Consider the following 17,840-nt stretch of genomic DNA (forward strand, 5'->3'; position numbering starts at 1 on the left):
CCAAGATTGGCAGGCAAGACTACAAGGCTTCTCCTGATTCATGTAGCTGCATGGGCTGGTGAACTCAAGATGGGCAGGTTGGAGGGCAGGGCTCCCACTCACAGGCTGTGAAGATCAACAAATCCCAAGATGGGCAGAAAAGCTGATAGGTCAAGTCCCAAGAACCAGAGGTCAGACGATCAGGAGACAGCCGCAGGATCCAGAGTGAGCAAAAAGCCAGAGCATCTGCTTATATTTGGATGCAAGCCATGCCCCCAAGGAAACTCCCCTTCAACTGATTGTCTGCTCACAGCAGATTCCATCATGGGAGTGATCAAATATAAACACTGAGAATCATGGCCCAGCCAAGTTGACACATAATCTTAACCCTCACACCCAGTATGTCTGGGCAGTGAGATGGATTGAAGGTGTAAAATCAAGCAAGAAACAGACAAAGGAGAACTAACGAAAGAAGGAGCTAGACATGCAACATTCAGGGTGATTCCTGAGCCAAAATGCAGCATGCCAGCAATTGATTTCCATGGATGGCAGGCACAGTTACAATGAGTGCGTGCAAAGGAATGGCAGGAGAAAAACAAATGTCAGGTTAATTAAATTAAACTATCCTCAAGCTTATATTAGAAGACACCTTCCTGGCCAACTGACTGGAAGACATCCATATTTATGCCTGTTCCCAAGAAAGGTGATTTAACCGAATGTGGAAATTACGGAACAATATCATTAATATCACACGCAAGCAAAATTTTGCTGAAGATCATTCAAAAACAGCTGCAGCAGTAAGTATATCAACAGGGAACTTCCAAAAAATTCAGGCTGGTTTCAGAAGAGGATGTGGAACCAGGGATATCATTGCTGATGTCAGATGGATTCTGGCTGAAAGCAAAGAATACCAGAAGGGTGTTTACCTGTGTTTTTTTTTGACTATGCAAAGGCATTCGACTGTGTGGATCATAACAAATTATGGATAACATTGTGAAGAATGGGAATTCCAGAACACTTAATCGTGCTCATGAGGAACCTGTACATAGATCAAGAGGCAGTTGTCCAGACAGAACAAGGGGATACTGCATGGTTTAAAGTCAGGAAAGGTGTGCATCAGGGTTGTATTCTTTCACCATACCTATTCAATCTTTATGCAGGGCAAATAATCAGAGAAGCTGGACTATATGAAGAAGAATGAGGCATCAGAATTGGAGGAAGACTTATTAACAACCTGCGTTATGCAGATGACACAACCTTGCTTGCTGAAAGTGAAAAGGACCTGAAGCACTTACTAATGAAGATCAAAGACCACAGCCCTTCAGTATGGATTGCACCTCAACATAAAGAAAACAAAAATCCTCACAGCTGGATCAATAAGCCACATTGCGATAAATGGAGAAAAGATTGAAGTTGTCAAGGATTTCATTTAACTTGGATCCACAATCAACAGCCATGGAAGCAGTAGCAGTCAAGAAATCAAGAGACTCATTGCATTGGGTGAATCTGTTGCAAAGGACCTCTTTAAAGTGTTGAAAAGCAAAGATGTCACCTTGAAGACTAAGGTGCGCCTAATCCAAGCCACGATATTTTCATCGCATCATATGCATGTGAAATCTGGACAATGAATAAGGAAGACCGAAGAAGAGTTGATGCCTTTGAATTGTGGTGTTGGCAAAGAATATTGAATATACCATGGACTGCCAAAAGAATGAACAAATCTGTCTTGGAAGATGTACAACCAGAATGCTCCTTGGAAGCAAGGTTGGTGATACTACATCTCACATATTTTTGACATGTTATCAGGAGGGATCAGTCCCTGGAGAAGGACATCATGCTTGGTAAAGTAAAGGGTCATCGAAAAAGAGGAAGACCTTCAAAGAGATGGATTGACACAGTGGCTGCAACAATGGGCTCAAGCATAGCAACAATTTCGAGGATGGCACAGGACCAGGCAGAGTTTTGTTCTGTTGTGCATAGGGTCTCTATGAGTCAGAACTGGCTCGATGGCATCTAACACACACACACACACATATAGAGACAGAGAGAGCGATCTATCTCAAGGAAATGGCTCACATGTTTGTAGAGGCTGGCAAGTCCCAAGTCTGTGGGTCAGGCATCAGGCTGGAGGCTTCTTTTGACTCACATAGTTGCAGGGGTTGCCAAACTCAAGATCAGCAGGGCAAATGGCAGGCTGCTGGCTCACAGGCTGTGGAGGCCAATGAATCCCAAGATCGGCAGGCAGTACGGCAGGCCATTGGCTCAAGTCCCAAGAACCAGCAGTAATGACAAGAAGGATGCAGGATCCAGAGTGAGCAAAAGCCAGTGAGCTTTGCCAGGACATCCATATATTGGATGCAGGCCTCACCCCCAAGAAAACTCTTACAATTGCTTGTCTGGTCACATCAGATCACATCATGGAGGTGATTATATGATATCACAAAATGGAAGGTAACTACATTATTATATAACTGCCAAACTACATCATTATGTAACTTCCAAACTACATCGTTATCCAACTGCCAAACCACTGAGACTTATGGCCCAGCCAAGCTGACACACAACCTTAACCATCACAGTGGTGTAGCTATGTGTCTTTAGATGTCTGTGTTCAACAAAAGCTAGAGGATGGGTGCACCAGCCCTGTAAAGGGGATCCATGCCAGGTGACAATAGATCTATTGTAGTGAGAGTGGTCTCTATAGGTGGAAAGGTCAAGGAAGCTACCATAGAGAAGAGGAAACTTAAACTCTATGTCTAAAAAGATTGTTTTATGCCCATGTTCCTTGGTGTGTTAGTTTGTTGATTCATTAGTTCATTCATGCTTTTGTGTATGCACTCCTTCCACAAATTTTCATTAAGTGTCTGGGTGGTGGAAATGGTTAACAAGCTCAGCTGCTAAACAAAAGGCTGGAGGTTCAAGTCCACCCAGAGGCACCTTGGAAGACAGGTCTGGTGATCTGCTTCTGAAAAATCAGCCATTGAAAACCCTGTGGATCATAGTTCTACCCTGACACACATTGGGTGGCCATGAGTCAGAATCGACTCAACAGCAACTGGACTGGTATTATATGGCAGACACTACACTACTAGACACTGAGCGTAAACAGTAAAACAGCAAGATGTAGTCCCTGACCGTAAGAAGCTGATAGCCTATGGAGGGAAATAACTGCACCACCATCACAGTGGAGTTGTGTTGTGTGTACATTGACAATCACCAGATGAACTAAAGGTACTAAGATAAAGATTTAACAATTTAAATAGAGTGGGCTATTTTCCCAACATCCACTCAATAGAAGTATGCTCTAACTGTACAGGAGATGGGAGATGTGAAACAGATGAAAATTAGTTCTTTTCCCAGTCAGAATTGAACCTGACTTCTATGTTGGATATGAGTCCACTGCAATGAACTATTCTTCTTTTATTCATTTTTTTTGTTGTTGTTTTCTGTTTAAACTTGCAGGTTGGCTTTCTTTGAAAAGTAAAAATACAGATTGTGAATGGAGGGATACTCATTTCTGGAAGCTCCTGATTAGATTCAATGCTAGTAGCTAGATGCAAAATTAAAACTGGATCTAGATTTCCAAAGCTTATCTAACTCAATTTCCATAGTTACCCAGGAGTTCTGGCACAACATTGACCTGCATTTTCCATAGGTGAAGCTTATGAGGAGCAACTGGAATCCTGGAGGATGGACTTTGGGTAGGGGAAATGCTGGTGTCTTTAAGAGACAGCATATAAATAAGCTTTCTTAGGTTTGTTCCAAAGGAGCTCTGGTATGCAGTGGTTAAATGCTCGGCAGCTAACCGAACGGTCAGTGGTTCAAGCCAACCGGCCGCTCTGCAAGAGAAAGATGTGGCAGTCTGCTTCCGTAAAGATTTACAGCCTTGGAAACCCTATGGGGCAGTTCTACTCTGTTCTATATGGTCGCTATGAGTTGAAATCGACTCAACGGCGAATGGGTAATGGAGGTTTGTTCCTCCAGCCCAGACTGGTTTGCTGGGTCCTTGGCCTCTGTCTTCCACTGGAGACAGAGAGCTCAGTCTTTATATTGATTGGTTAGAGGCGAGCTTGAGTCAGCTGATGTGCAGCAATGGCACTATTGAGTTGTATTTGTTGCTTGCTTAGAAATGAAAGCTTTTTGTTGGGTTATTGTGTGGATGAGTAATGAAAGCAAGTACACATCGAAGTTATTGATGGATTTGTGTTTGGAATTAGTAACTAGGGTACACAGGGCTTGTTGCTTTGCTGGATTTAGCCATAAAGCATGAATGAGAATTAATTGGGGGAAATGCTTGTTAATAGATCATCATAATGCATTCTTTCCTCGTCTATTGGAGAAAATTTCAGCCCTTGAAAAGGAATTTAGAGAGATCAAATTCTGTTTGAAGCGTATTTTTACAAAAAATCCATCAGGGTTAGAGAAATGATGGAGTTACATGACATCTACTGACGGTGGGGAGTATCACAATTCAGCCTGTGCTGAGAGATTATCTGCCCCACCTATAAATATTTGTAACAAATATCCACATGTAGAAATACTATGGCTCCAGCCTATAAAAATGGAAACCTAGTGCCTGAAGTTCCGTAGTCAGCTCTTATTCTTGCAGAGGATTGGATGGGAAGTGGTCAGATCCAGGAGCTAGTGTTCAATTTAACTTCCTTCAGATTGAAGAACGATACCAGCAGCCTGCTTGAGCCCTGCCAGAGAGCAGCCTTGATGAGATTTGTGGGATGTATTCTACACAGGATCAAAACACATACTGTCTTTCTACCAGAGGGGTGCTGCCAGCTCTCACAAAGCAGAAATCTAGTAGTATAACTCAGATAAAGCTCCAGATCCACTGCACCTAGGCAGTTGTTGTTGGGTGCTATTGAGTCAGTTCTCATGGCCACCCTATGTACAAGGGAACAAAACATTGCCTGGTCCTGCTTCATCCTCACAATCGCTTTTATGCTTGAGCCCATTGTTGCACCCACTGTGTCAATCCATCTCATTAAGGGTCTTTCTCTTTTTCACTGACCTCTACTTTATCAAGCATGATATCCTTCTGACAACATGTCCAAAGTACGTGAGATGGAGTCTCACCATCCTTGCTTTGAAGCATTCTGGCTGTACTTCTTCCAAGACAGATTTGTTCGTTCTTCTGGAAGTCCATGGTATATTCAATATTTTTCACCAACACCATAATTCAAAGACATCAATTCTTCTTTAGTCCTCATTCATTGTCCAGATTTCACATGCATATGAGGCGATTGAAAATATCATGGCTTGGGTGAGGTACACCTTAATCCTTAAAGTGACATCTTGGCTTTTTAACACTTTAAAGAGGTTTTTTGCAGCAGATTTGCCCAATGCAATGTGTCTTTTGATTTTTTGACTGCTGCTTCCATGGGTGTTGATTGGGGATCCAAGTAAAATGAAATCACTGACAACTTGAGTCTTTTCTCTGTTTATCATGATGGTGGTTATTGGTACAGCTGTAAGGATTTCTGTTTTCTTTATGTTGAGGTGCAATCCATATTGAAGACTCTAGTCTTTGATCTTCACCAGTAAGTGCTTCACGTCCTCTTCACTTTCAGCAAACAAGGTTGTGTCATCTGCATATTGCAGGTTGTTAATGAGACTTCCTCCAATCCTGATGCCATGTTCTTTTTCATATAGTCCAGCTTCTCGGATCATTTGCCCAGCATACAGATTAAGAATGGTGAAAGGATACAACCCTGACACACACCTTTCCTGATTTTAAACCATAAAATAACCCCTTGCTCTGTTCAAACAACTGCCCCTTGGTCTATGCACAGGTTCCTCATGAGCACAATTAAGTGCTCTGGAACTCCCATTCTTTGCAAAGTTATCCATGAATTGTCATGATCCACACAGTCAAATGCCTTTGCACAGTCGATAAAACACAGGTAAACATATTTCTGGTATTCTCTGCTTTCAGCAGGATTCACCTGACATCAGTAATGACATCCCTCCTCCCACAGTCTTTTTTGAATTCTTTTCTGAATCTGTGGATGTACTGCTGCTTTTAAATGATTTTCAGCAAAATTTTACTTGCCCATTATATTTATGATATTTTTCGATAATTTCTGCATTCTGTTAGATCACCTTTCTTTGGAATGGGCACAAATACAGGGGTCTCTTCCAGTCAGTTGGCCAAGTAGCTGTCTTCCAAATTTGTTGGAATAGAAGAATGAGGCCCTCCAGCGCTGTATTCATTTGTTGAAACATCACAATTGGTATTCCGTCAGTTCCTGGAGCCTTATTTTTCACCAGTGCCTGCAGTGCAGCTTGGACTTTTTCCTTCAATACCATCGGTTCCTGATCATACGCCACCCCCTGAAATGGTTGACTGCTGACCAGTTCTCTTTGGTACAGTGACTCTGTGTTTTCCTTCCATCTTCCTTTGATGCTTCCTGTGTCATTCAATATTTTGCCCATAGAATCCTTTAATATTGCAACTTAAGGATTGAATTTTTTCTTCAGTTCTTTCAGCTTGAGAAATGCCAAGCATGTTCTTCCCTTCTGGTTTTCTAACTCTAGCTCTTTGCACATTTCATTATAATACTTTATCTACTGGAGCTGCCCTGTGTCTAGGCAGAGAAAATGAAACTCCCAAGACAGGAAAGGGATTAAGGATCTTGCTATATCAATTATCTATTGCCACAATAATGCTACATAACAACCACCACAAACCTCAGTGGCATATAATAAACTTAGTTTTGCTCATGCATCTATGAGTTGGCTGGGTGGTATTGCTAATCTGGGCTAGGCTTGGCTGACCTCAGCTGGGCTCACTCATGTGTTTGTGGTCAGCTGGCAGGTCATTTGGGGGTTGGATGTCTAGGATGGCCTTGGCTGGATGACTTGGCTCTACTCCATGAGGCCTCTCATCCTGCAGCAGGCTAATCCAGGATTATTCGCATGGTGCAGGCAGGAGTCCAAGAGAGCAAGAAGAAGCCCTCAAGGCCCACTGAGTGCTAGGATGGGAACTGGCAGATCTTCACCTTCCAGATTATATTGGCTGAAGCAAGTCATGAGGGCAGCCCAGACTCAAAGGGGGCAGGAAGAGCTTCAAAATCACATGCCAAAGGCATGGATTCAGGAAGGGATGGAGAATTGAAGCCATTTTTGCAATCAATTTACCACAGCCATATTTTGCATAAATGTTCCAACTGAAATGAAAATGTACTTTTAAGTGGATCACGAGAAGGGGCCAGTTAGAACCAGACTGGACCTGTGTAAAAGGAATCTGTACTTCTGTGTCAGTCCTTTCTGAACTGAAGTTGTAGAGTGGCCATCCTCTGACATGGGCAGAGTGTGTCTTCAGCAACTTACTTGCCAGTTTTTGATCCCTCCTTTAGTTACTTTTTATTTTTCAAACCTGCTCATCAGCTGTGTTTCAGAAAGATGCTTATACATTATTTCAGTTTGGTTTAAATGACTGATAAAGGCACAATGCATTGAGTTTTACTATGCACTTTCATAGTGTGAACCCAAAGGAATGGAGGGCCAAGTGTAGAGTTGTAAGCATTGGGCAACAGACTGTTGCTGGGCAGGAAGTGTCCTTCTCCTGGAATTGCCTCCTTGTGGCAATGGAAGAGTCAGGCTCCGTTGTCAGAGATCTGGGTTCGAATGGTGCTGAACGGCTCATAATTTTGGTACTTTGTTTGACCTCTCTGAACCACTGTACCTTCATTAATAAAATAGAGTTAATTATATAAACTTCAAGACAATGTAGAATTAAGTGAGACAGTGTTATGGATTCACTGCATGCCTGGCAAAGAGTAAAGTCACAGGAAAGTCCATCTCTCCATCACCCAATCCCATATCGCCCTCTATCTTTGGTTCTATGTGAAAGACTGATCAGATTTTTCTGGCTGAGAATCACTGCCAGAGTGAGAGAGAGAGAGAGTGCAGCAAATCTTTATTGGGTATATCGTAATTGCCAGGCACTGTACTTGTTAGTCATTGAAGATCCAAATATATCTATGGGATGGTTCCTGTCAGGGAGGGATTCGCAGTCTAGTGGTAATTAGAAGTGAGACCCAGAACCTTGGCCTCTGGCTAAAGGAGTTCAATGTTCCATCTCTTTTCACCAACTTTTCCTTTACCTTCCCTGAGAGCCTGGTTGTCTAGAGACTAAAATGACCCAACCATCAGAACTGGCTGAGCCAGTTCATGGGTTGAGCAAGAGGCAGCCACCAAAGAGTTGAAACAAGAAATGTGTTGGATAAATATGAGTCAACAGGGTAAACACGAATTGACGGTAAACCTAACTAAGAAGGTGTCTAGCACACAGTAGGCCTTCAAAAATGCTAGCCCTTCCCCTTTCCTATAGTGGCCTCAGCTGAGTATACAGAGAGTCCCAGGAACATCAACTTTTGTCTTAATAAAACTAATTAGAAGTTAAAAATTGCCTAATCACTAAATTCTGAGATCCTTGAGGGCCAGGAATTTAATTTTTTCTATATGCCTTTAATGTCTGTTTCACATATATATGTGTATGTATATTTACAAAAAGATGTATCACTCTAAAAGGGTAGCATGAGTAAGTTCCTTTGTGGTAATGGAATACTAAATCTTGACTGTGGTTGGGGCGACGTAAATCTATACCTGTGAAACCTTGGTGGCACAGTGGTTAAGTCCTATGGCTGCTAACCAAAGGGTCAGCAGCTCGAATCCGCCAGGCACTCCTTGGAAACTCTTTGGGGGAGTTCTACTCTATCCTATAGGGTCGCTATGAGTTGGAATCGACTCAACGGCACTGGGTTTGGTTTTGGTGATAACATTGCGCAAAATGATGCCCAGCCAAAAGCATGTAAAAACTGGTAAAGTCTGAGTAAATGCCATAGATTGTACTAATGTCAGCGTCCTGGTTTTGATATTGTAATATAATTATGTAAGGCATTATCATCGGAGGAATCTGGGTGAAGGGTACATGGGATTTACAAAAAAGTTTTTTTCTTTTTTTTTTATTTTTAATACTTTCTGTGAGTGTATAATTCTTTCCAAATGAAAAGTTAAAAAAAAAAAAAGTAATAGCATTAGTATCTATATCAGCTATTATTATCTAATATTATTGGTTATCTACGTACTCTTATGGCAACTGCTGTTACCTTTTTGGTAGCACTTAACCTGCTGTTTGCATATCTTTCCCTCCCACTTACGCTTCTTGAGGACACGCACCCAATTTTGCTTGTTGCTGTGTCTACAGGTCTAGTCTGGCATTCAGCAAAAATTATCTGATTATTGCATGAACACCTGAATGTGTAAATAAACAGGTCCCCATTTGTTGAGGAATTTAAGGCTTGGCTCAATTAGTTAAGACCACTTGCCCAAGTCCACTCTGTTAGTTAGTAGTGGTTCCAGGGTTTCCTGACTCCACTATTCCCACTGTCCAGGAAGTGACCACACTAGAAGGCAGGTTAGTGACATGATGTCTAATGACCACCTATTAAACTGGAATGAGGGTCTATGCTGACTGTCCTCCATGGGACAGCATTTATCTGAGATTAAGGTCAAGCAAAAAAAAGCCTTACTCACACTGCAGGTTTTCTTTCCCCTAGAGGGGTCTGTGCTTATCCGTAGCAGCGACTAGCTGAGCCGGGAGAAAAACACAGAAGGAAAACTTGCCCTGAGGCTACATCACCTGCCACTACTCGTGCAGGGTCATTTTAATAATATTTCCCATTTTGCTTTCCGTCCATAAAACACCTTGCCCATTAACTAATTAGTCTTCTCTGATCTGAGCCGATGCCTGTCCAGTGAGCCGTCTTTAAATATTTAACTGTGTCCAGGAAAGAATAACAAAACCCTAAACTGGCTAGGCAAGCACATGACATCATCAGATGCCAGACAGCACTTTCTATTATCCCCTAACCAGGATTGTGTTGCTTTGGAAAACAAAGCTCCACTATGGCAAAAGACACTGTCGGAAACACAGGATAGCCCACAATCATCTTCAACTAGTTGCTGTCAAGTCAACTCCACTTTATGACGACCCTGTGCGTGTCAGGGTAGAACTGCGCTCTGTAGGATTTTCAGTGGCAGACTCTTTGGCAGTAGATCACCAGGCCCTTCTTCTGAGGTGCCTCTGAATGTACTTTATCCTCCAAACTTCCAGTTAGCAGCCAAACACATTAACCTTTTGCACACCCAGGGCCTCTCTTGTTTTATTGGGATGGGGCTGTCCATCTTCTTTGGGGTGCTAACTGACATTTTGGTTAGCAGCTGAGCTCTTAATCACTGCACCACCAGGGCTTCAATGAGGGTTAGGGACTCTCATTATTTTCACTCGAGGATGAGGTAACTAAACACAGAGAGGTTAAGTAAACTCACCCAAAAGCACAAAGGTCATACATCGTGCAGCAAAGATTCAAATTCAAGCAACTGGCCCCAGAATCTAACCATTCTATAAAGGCCTGACAGGGTCACTGGGCTTACCTTCTTGTGTAGGGTTGCATTCAGGTAAAGACTGCTATCAATTTAGCTGCGAATTCAAATCCTCTCAGTTAGCTTTGGCTACTTAGCAAGGTTTATGGTCCTAACTCCACAGAAATCTGAGAGTGAGCCAGCAGGCAGATCCTGTCTGTGTTGCTTTGCACAAAGTTGGGGAAGGGATGGCTGGACTGGTTTCCATTATTCTCATTCTGTCTTGTCGTGTTAGGGTGCAGTATCTTGCAGTCTGGTGGTGTGATGTGGGAAGGCCCAAGTTCTCAACGTTGTGGCTGCCAAATGCTCCACTGCCCAGACATTAAATTAAGAGAAAGTGACTACGTGATTGGGAAAGAATCCTCCCCTACATGGGTTCCGAGATTGACACCAATCCAAAGGCAGCTGTGGGCAGCTATTTCGGATTTGATGCAAATGTGAATCACAGTCTGTCAGGCACTCTTTGATTGTGATTGACATATTTACTGTTGACAATACGAGGTAAATCCTGCAATCCTTTTAGATATGTGGCCCTTTGCCTTGAGACAACATGCAGGGTGAGAATGGAATGTGGGATTTTGTTCCAGACGTACATCTGCCTGGTAATTTTTTTTTAAATCCTCTTGAGAATTCCCCAGGTTCCTCTTGACTGACAGCTAGCACAGAAGTCTTGTCATCTAAATGCATGAATCTTTTGGCAACTTGCACATGTGTTGTTTATAAGAAGGGGCTTAAGATTTTGAGTGTTATGGCTCTTCATAGCTGTCGGTTCCTTGTATGACCATGATACTTTGTAAATTTAGGCTCTTCATTGACCAATGACTAATGCCTGACCAGGGCTGATGAAAAAGAAGGGCACCAATTAGAAGTCACATTCTTGATCTCATGATAGCAAAGCATGTGCCAAAGGGGTTTTTCTCAAACTTTCGAAAGACCCCATATTCTGGCTAATCTAGGAGTTTCCAAGAATGTATTCCTCAGGACATTTGGTATGCAAGATGTTAATTAGTACAGAAAACAAAGAAAAAACTCTGTAGTTGAATAAGTCTGAAATGTTCTTACCCCCAATGTCTCATCTTAGAGCTTCTTGGTGCAAAATAAAAATTCCATGAAACCGTGCAGCAAAAACACTTGTACAACTTTGACCACACCTGCCGGAGTAATTGAGTGTGGAATACTTTCCAATAGCACCTATGCTTACCTTTAACACCTATTAACACTGTGTGCAACACATTTTGAAAAATAATCACATAAGAAAAAGGTCTTGTTCCCTGAAACACAGTTTCTGAAATGTGATCCAGTAATGCTCATTGTGGGAAAACAGGAGAAGAAAGATGTGGGGCTTGCCTGGTCAATGCAGGCCAGGGACCTTGTGATCAAGCAAGGGAGTAGCTGGTGATTTAAAGCCCTTACGCTTACTCTGTGAGGCTCAGCTCAAATCCTTCCTGCTCATTACCTTCTTTGGAGCCCCTACCCCGGAGTAACCTCTGTTTCTTCTTTATACCACTGTGCTGTAGTGTAGGGAATTACCTAGCTTCCTGAGGGGTGAGAATCCGGATCAGCACAAAGCTGGCTCCTGTGAGGCAGAGGTCAGGCATGCCTCCACTCTCCAACTTCTTCACTATTTCTGACACTAGCCGTTCCCCTTAAGACACTCTGTATTTCTCAACTGGATTTGGTAATTCTTTGCAGTGGCCACACGGAACTCACAGACCATACTCACAGTTACATGGTTTACTAGGAAAGTAACAGGCTACAACTTGGGATCAGGACCAACTCGGAAGTCGCAGAAACAACTGGAGATCAGGATCAGGAAGCACATAGGTGAGGTCTGGAAGGCCCCACTGAAGTGGAGAGCACATCCATTCCACCTGCATTGCAGGACAGCTCTCTCAGCTCTTCTTGGACATGCACATAAGCAGGCCCTTTTCTCATGCATGCGTGCTCCGTCTTGGGTGTACACATGCCCTCTTTGCTCCCTCAGGACAAGCCTCTTCTTGGCCCCCTCAGGACAGGCCTCATCTAGGTCCCCTTAGGACACACCTCCTCCCAGCCTCCTCTTGGCCCTCAAGTCTGGCCCCCTTTCAGCCCTAGGGTTACAGCTGTCAACACAGTTGGGTCATCTGCCACCTCCAAAAGTGGGTCAACTTGGCCTCCACTGCCTTCAGCCTCTCTGCTGACAACTGACCCAGCTCACAGCCAGTGTAGCAAGTTGCTCAATTCTTAGCTACTTTCCTAGCAGCAGCTTTCTGCCATCACTGCCAATTCTGCTGCAGAGCCCTTTCCAGGCCAGTAGCCACTGACTCTGCCACAGGGCCCCTTCCAGGATCCCGTCATCTTCAGTGTTACAGCCCTCAGATCCATATTACAACTCTTTTAGGAAGTTCCTGACCTCCTGCCTCTCTGTTCCTTCTCTCTTCTTGCCTCCAAAAATCCTCTATAGGGTCGGCTACTTATATGAGCAAACTTCTTGTCAATTTCAAGACATGACCCTCCCAGCAGGACTACAAACTGTCCAATCCCCTCGGTGGACTACAAGTCACTGAGTTTGCATAGTAAACTGACCAATTCATACAAGATGTGTAAAATAGACCACTAACAGGGCAACCAGAGCCAGACAAACAGTATCAAGCCATCAAGTTGTTTACAGCTTACCAAGGAAATGTCAATCAACTGGACAAAAGTAACAAACCCTCTAGGGTAGAAGACAAGCTGAGAGCCCCTCTCTCAAGTTGCTTCTCCAAAGAACTAGAGCAAATATAACTTCTCAGGGTTTAGGGAGAAAAATCTCCCAAGATGTTTTTCCTAAGAACCTAGGCAAAATGCTACTTAAAGAAACTCATTTCACCACAACCACTCATTTGTTACTTGACTGCACTACCAGAAGAAAATTCGATTCTGTCAAATCATTTCTGACTCATGGCGTTCCCATGTGTTACTGAGTAGAACTGTTCCATAGGGCTTTTTTGGCTGAAATCTTTGTGGAAACAGGTCTTTCTACTGTAAAGTCACTGGGTGGGTTTGAACCTCCAGTCTTTAGGTTAGCAGCCAATAGCAAACTGCTTGTGCCACCCAGTCTCCTTCTACTGAATCCTATAAACATGAAGAATAATCATTTGAAAAGACATTGGAAAATACAAAGTTTGCCCCTTATGTTTTAAGTGATTGAGAACCAGAGTAGATATTTTAGTTACATTTTTATATGCATAGATCACTTCACGACGACGTTTTTGTTCATATATAGAATGACTTGATAAAAGGGTTTGAACTTTGTGAAATCTTCTGATACCTATTACCCAATTTTTTTTTTTGTTTACCCAAATTAGCTTTCACAAACATTTTACCAACTTAGACATCTACTAGCTGTGCGTGAAAGTGACTTTCTTGGTGTATTCTGACCAGTATGTTTTCATTGTTTTAATTTATATGATTGTCAGTTCCTGAAACAAAGCAAGAACAAACAAGCTCCTCACACACACTAGAGGCTGCCACCTTCCAACCCCCAGGTAACCACGTGGCTTTTAGCACTGTAAGTCTGCTTGACCTACAGGTTGTCATCAGCTGACTTGGGAATAACCCAGTGTACATCCAAGAACTTCTGGCACTTCCAGAAGAGTGTTTTCGTGGCTAATTCCTGCTTACACACTTTAACCAGGTCTGCACATGGCAGCTTGACAGTAGCCTGATATTTACATGTGCTGTTGCTTCACTCTGCAAATCCAGGGGATGCTATCACCAAAGAAGGCATATCCAGCAGCTAAGTCCGTCTAATCCTGTTATGAGGGTAGACAGTTCATTTGTCATAGTCATGCAAGCCCCTCTCTTAAAACAGGACTAGGAAGAGGATTCAAATAGGCTCTGGTGTTCTGTAGATCCTAGACAGTATCAGAGATCTGGGTATTCTCCAGACCTGTAATGCCAATACCAAGTAAAATAATAAGATTAATAAAGCCAGCATTTACTGAGGTCTTAACATATCCCAATCCCTGTTAAACACTTAATATGCATCACCCAGTGGCCTAACAGATCCTTTTAAAACACAAGATCATATCACCCCCTTCTAAAACTCTTCAATAGCTCCCTGTATCATTCAAAATAAAAGCCAAAATCCTTATTATGAAATCCAAAGACCCTACACAACATCCTTCTCCCCTGTAGCCTACATATACTTTACTCTGCTTAAGCCACGCTGGACGTTCTCACTCTTCCTCAGACACCCCAGGTACACTCCTGCCTCAGGACCTTTGCATGTGCTCCTGCCTCTGCCTGGAATGTTTTGACAACTGTTATCTATTGCTACAAATCCAATTTCTTCTGGTCATTACTCAGAACTCACTTTCTTACTGAAGTCTCCTCTGGCTAACTTACCAGACTCTTATCTTTGATTTGCTCCAATTTATTTTTTCTCTTAATCTATCTAATGTATTAATACACTTATTTATCTGCTATAATGTCTGTCCCTTCAGTAAGAACGTAACCACCCTGAGAACAGGAGTTTATCTTTTTTTGTCACAGGTATGTCACCAGCATTTGGAAGAGTGCCTGGTGTATAGTAGGTCTTCAATAAATACCCAGGAATGAAGGCATAAACTCATTTAATTCTTGCATCTACCCTAGGAGGTAGGGGCTATTTTTGTCACCATTTTTCAGATGAGTAAACTTAAATTGAAAAGGGCTAACTAATCTGCCCAGGAAGCAGTGGCGTTGGTGTCTGTGCCTGTGTTCATAGACACTCTGTGACGAATGGCCATCCTCGGTGCATGCCTAATAAGGCTCAGCCCCTGGAGCCAAGCATCCAAGACCATCGCAAGCTGGTCCCAACCTAACTTTTCAAACATGGCACCTGTCCTCAGCCCTCGCACTCTACAGACCATGATGTTGCCACTCATGTAATTTTCCTTACACTGTTCCCTTCCTCTCAAGGTATTCAAATCCTGTCTGTATTTCTAGACTCAAGCCAAATGCCACAATTCCATGAAGTTCCCTTTGATGATCCTCACTTCCATTGTTCATGATAGTGTCACATAAGGATCATGTCCTTTCTAGGCTTCTTAAGGCAGAGATCATGTGTGTTCGACCTTTGCCTTTCCCACATACCGTAGAGAGAACCTCCACACGACAAATGCATCTAATGAATGCTTGGATGCCTCTTAACACAATGGAATGGCATATTTACCAAGTGGGGAATATCTCATAGTGTGGACAACCTAATAATCAATGATAATAGAGTTAGATATTGAACACAAAGCTACATTTAGGAAAGAGAAGGATTCAGTGGCATGTTTGTTACATAAAAACCACCAGTCCACTCAATCAGCACAATTTAGAAAATCAATCAAACTGGTTGTTTGGTTGTTTGACATTTGTAGACGAAACAGCAAGTAGATTGAATTTCCTGTACTTTATATGGTGGTTTTTGCTGTTATATAAAGTGTCCTTAAACATTTAAGGTGTTCTACAGACATTAATCTGACATTTCTTTCTGAAATACATAATCACTTGACAGTTTGGTACGCGGAACGAGGAAGAAGAGCAAAAGAGGACATATTTCAAGCAGATACATATCTGATGATATTTCTCATACTAATAAATAAGAATGTGGCTCAAGTCAAGGGTATAGCTTTATTTCTCACATGGCAATAAAATTGATTATATTTGGTAAGGAGAAAAAGTTGGAAGGCTCACCTTCCCTAGTGGGTGCCTTTGTAACCTTGCCTCATAGTATAAAATCTGTGACCTCAATGACCAAATTCATACCCAAACGATAGTTATCTTTTAAAAAATAATGATCTATATGATGTATATAAAGATAGTTTAAGTTTTTATCATCCAAAATGCCGTAAGAATTCATATGCAGCCCCATCCACCCCTGATGTATTTCTTTGCACCTTTGATTAATTAATTTAATTTCCTCTCTGGGTGCCATACTTGTGGCTGGGAAACAGGTGGAGAGCCGCACACCCACCTGAATTCTACCCACCCACTTCTGAGTGGCTCTCACTTCTCCTGGGGCACATCTCTTTTGTTTTGCCAGTTGGTTCCTTGGTTCTCTCTGAAAGCCCAAACAGTAGACTGGTGGGGACGGAAGATGAGGGTGGGGATTGGAGGCTGAGTTGAAAGTTGGGGAGTAAAGTTAGACTTCCAGGGAAACCCACCTCAGATCCTGCCTAGACAAGATATAAAGTCAATGATAGGAATGTTCATGAAATGTATGACTGTTAGTATTGAAACAGCTATTTTTTTTTAAATAAACGATACCAGTTAAATCAGCTGCCATTGAGTTGATTCTGACTCATGGCAACCCCATGCGTGTCAGAGTAGAGCTGTGCTCCATAGCGTTTTCAATGGCTAATTTTTTAGAAATAGGTCTTTCTTCTAAGTCCTCTCTGGATGGACTCAAACCTCCAACCTTTCCATTAGCAGCTGAACACATTAACTTTTTGCACCACCCAGGGACTCCGAATAAACTGTAATATCTAATAAATAAAAACATGCATTTAAAAATATCTTAGCAAAAGTAGTGTACTGTAGACCAGAAAACCATGATGACCAGTCATTTTCACATCCTGAAATATCTCTGAATAAAGCTAAGGGTCTTGTCTTAAGCATAATTATACACATACCATTAATTAAAGGAACCCTGGTGGCATAGTGGTTAAGCGTTCAGTTGCTAACCAAAAGTTTGGCAGTTCAAATCGACCAGCATTTTTTGGAAACCCTAGGGGGAAGTTCTACGCTGTCCTATAGGGTCGCTATGAGTCAGAATCAACTTAATGGCAACGGGGGTGGCACAATGGTTAAGCATTTGCCAGCTAACAAAAAGGTTGGGTGTTTGAATCCACCAGCAACTCCATGGGAGAAAAGAGCTCCCATAAAGATTAAAACTTAGGAAAACCCTTGGGGCAGTTCTACTCTGCCATATGGGGTTTCTAAGAGTCTGAATCAGCTCAAGAGCACACAACAACCACTATTAATACATTCCCTCAGCTCTTTTTTTCAGCTCTAACTCCAAAGAAACTTTAGTGTTTGTCTCTAAATCTAGATGCTAACCTGGGTCCCCAGACCCCTAGCACTGTGGAAGGCTAATAGAGGTTCATGAAGAAGTTCCCGTTGAAGAACTGATTTTTGAAATACTGGCTGAAACACAGCTAAATGAGCTTCTTTTCTGGAAGACTTCTCCAAGCCATTAGCATGATATACTATGCACTATGAATTTGGAGGAGAAACTATACAGCACATAGTGTTTCCCAAACTTACTCAACTACAGAACACCCTCCCCCCGCCCCCCCCCCATTTTTTTTAAGTGAATCTCGTTAAGACTAGTTTTCTATAGAACACACTTTGGGAAATGCTGTCGAGTAATATAAATTAACGTGGGTGGTTTCTGTGTGAGAAGCCTGAGCATTAAACATGGTCCTTGT

This window comes from Elephas maximus, chromosome 15, assembly GCF_024166365.1.
Source record: "Elephas maximus indicus isolate mEleMax1 chromosome 15, mEleMax1 primary haplotype, whole genome shotgun sequence".
Lineage (NCBI taxonomy): Eukaryota > Metazoa > Chordata > Mammalia > Proboscidea > Elephantidae > Elephas > Elephas maximus.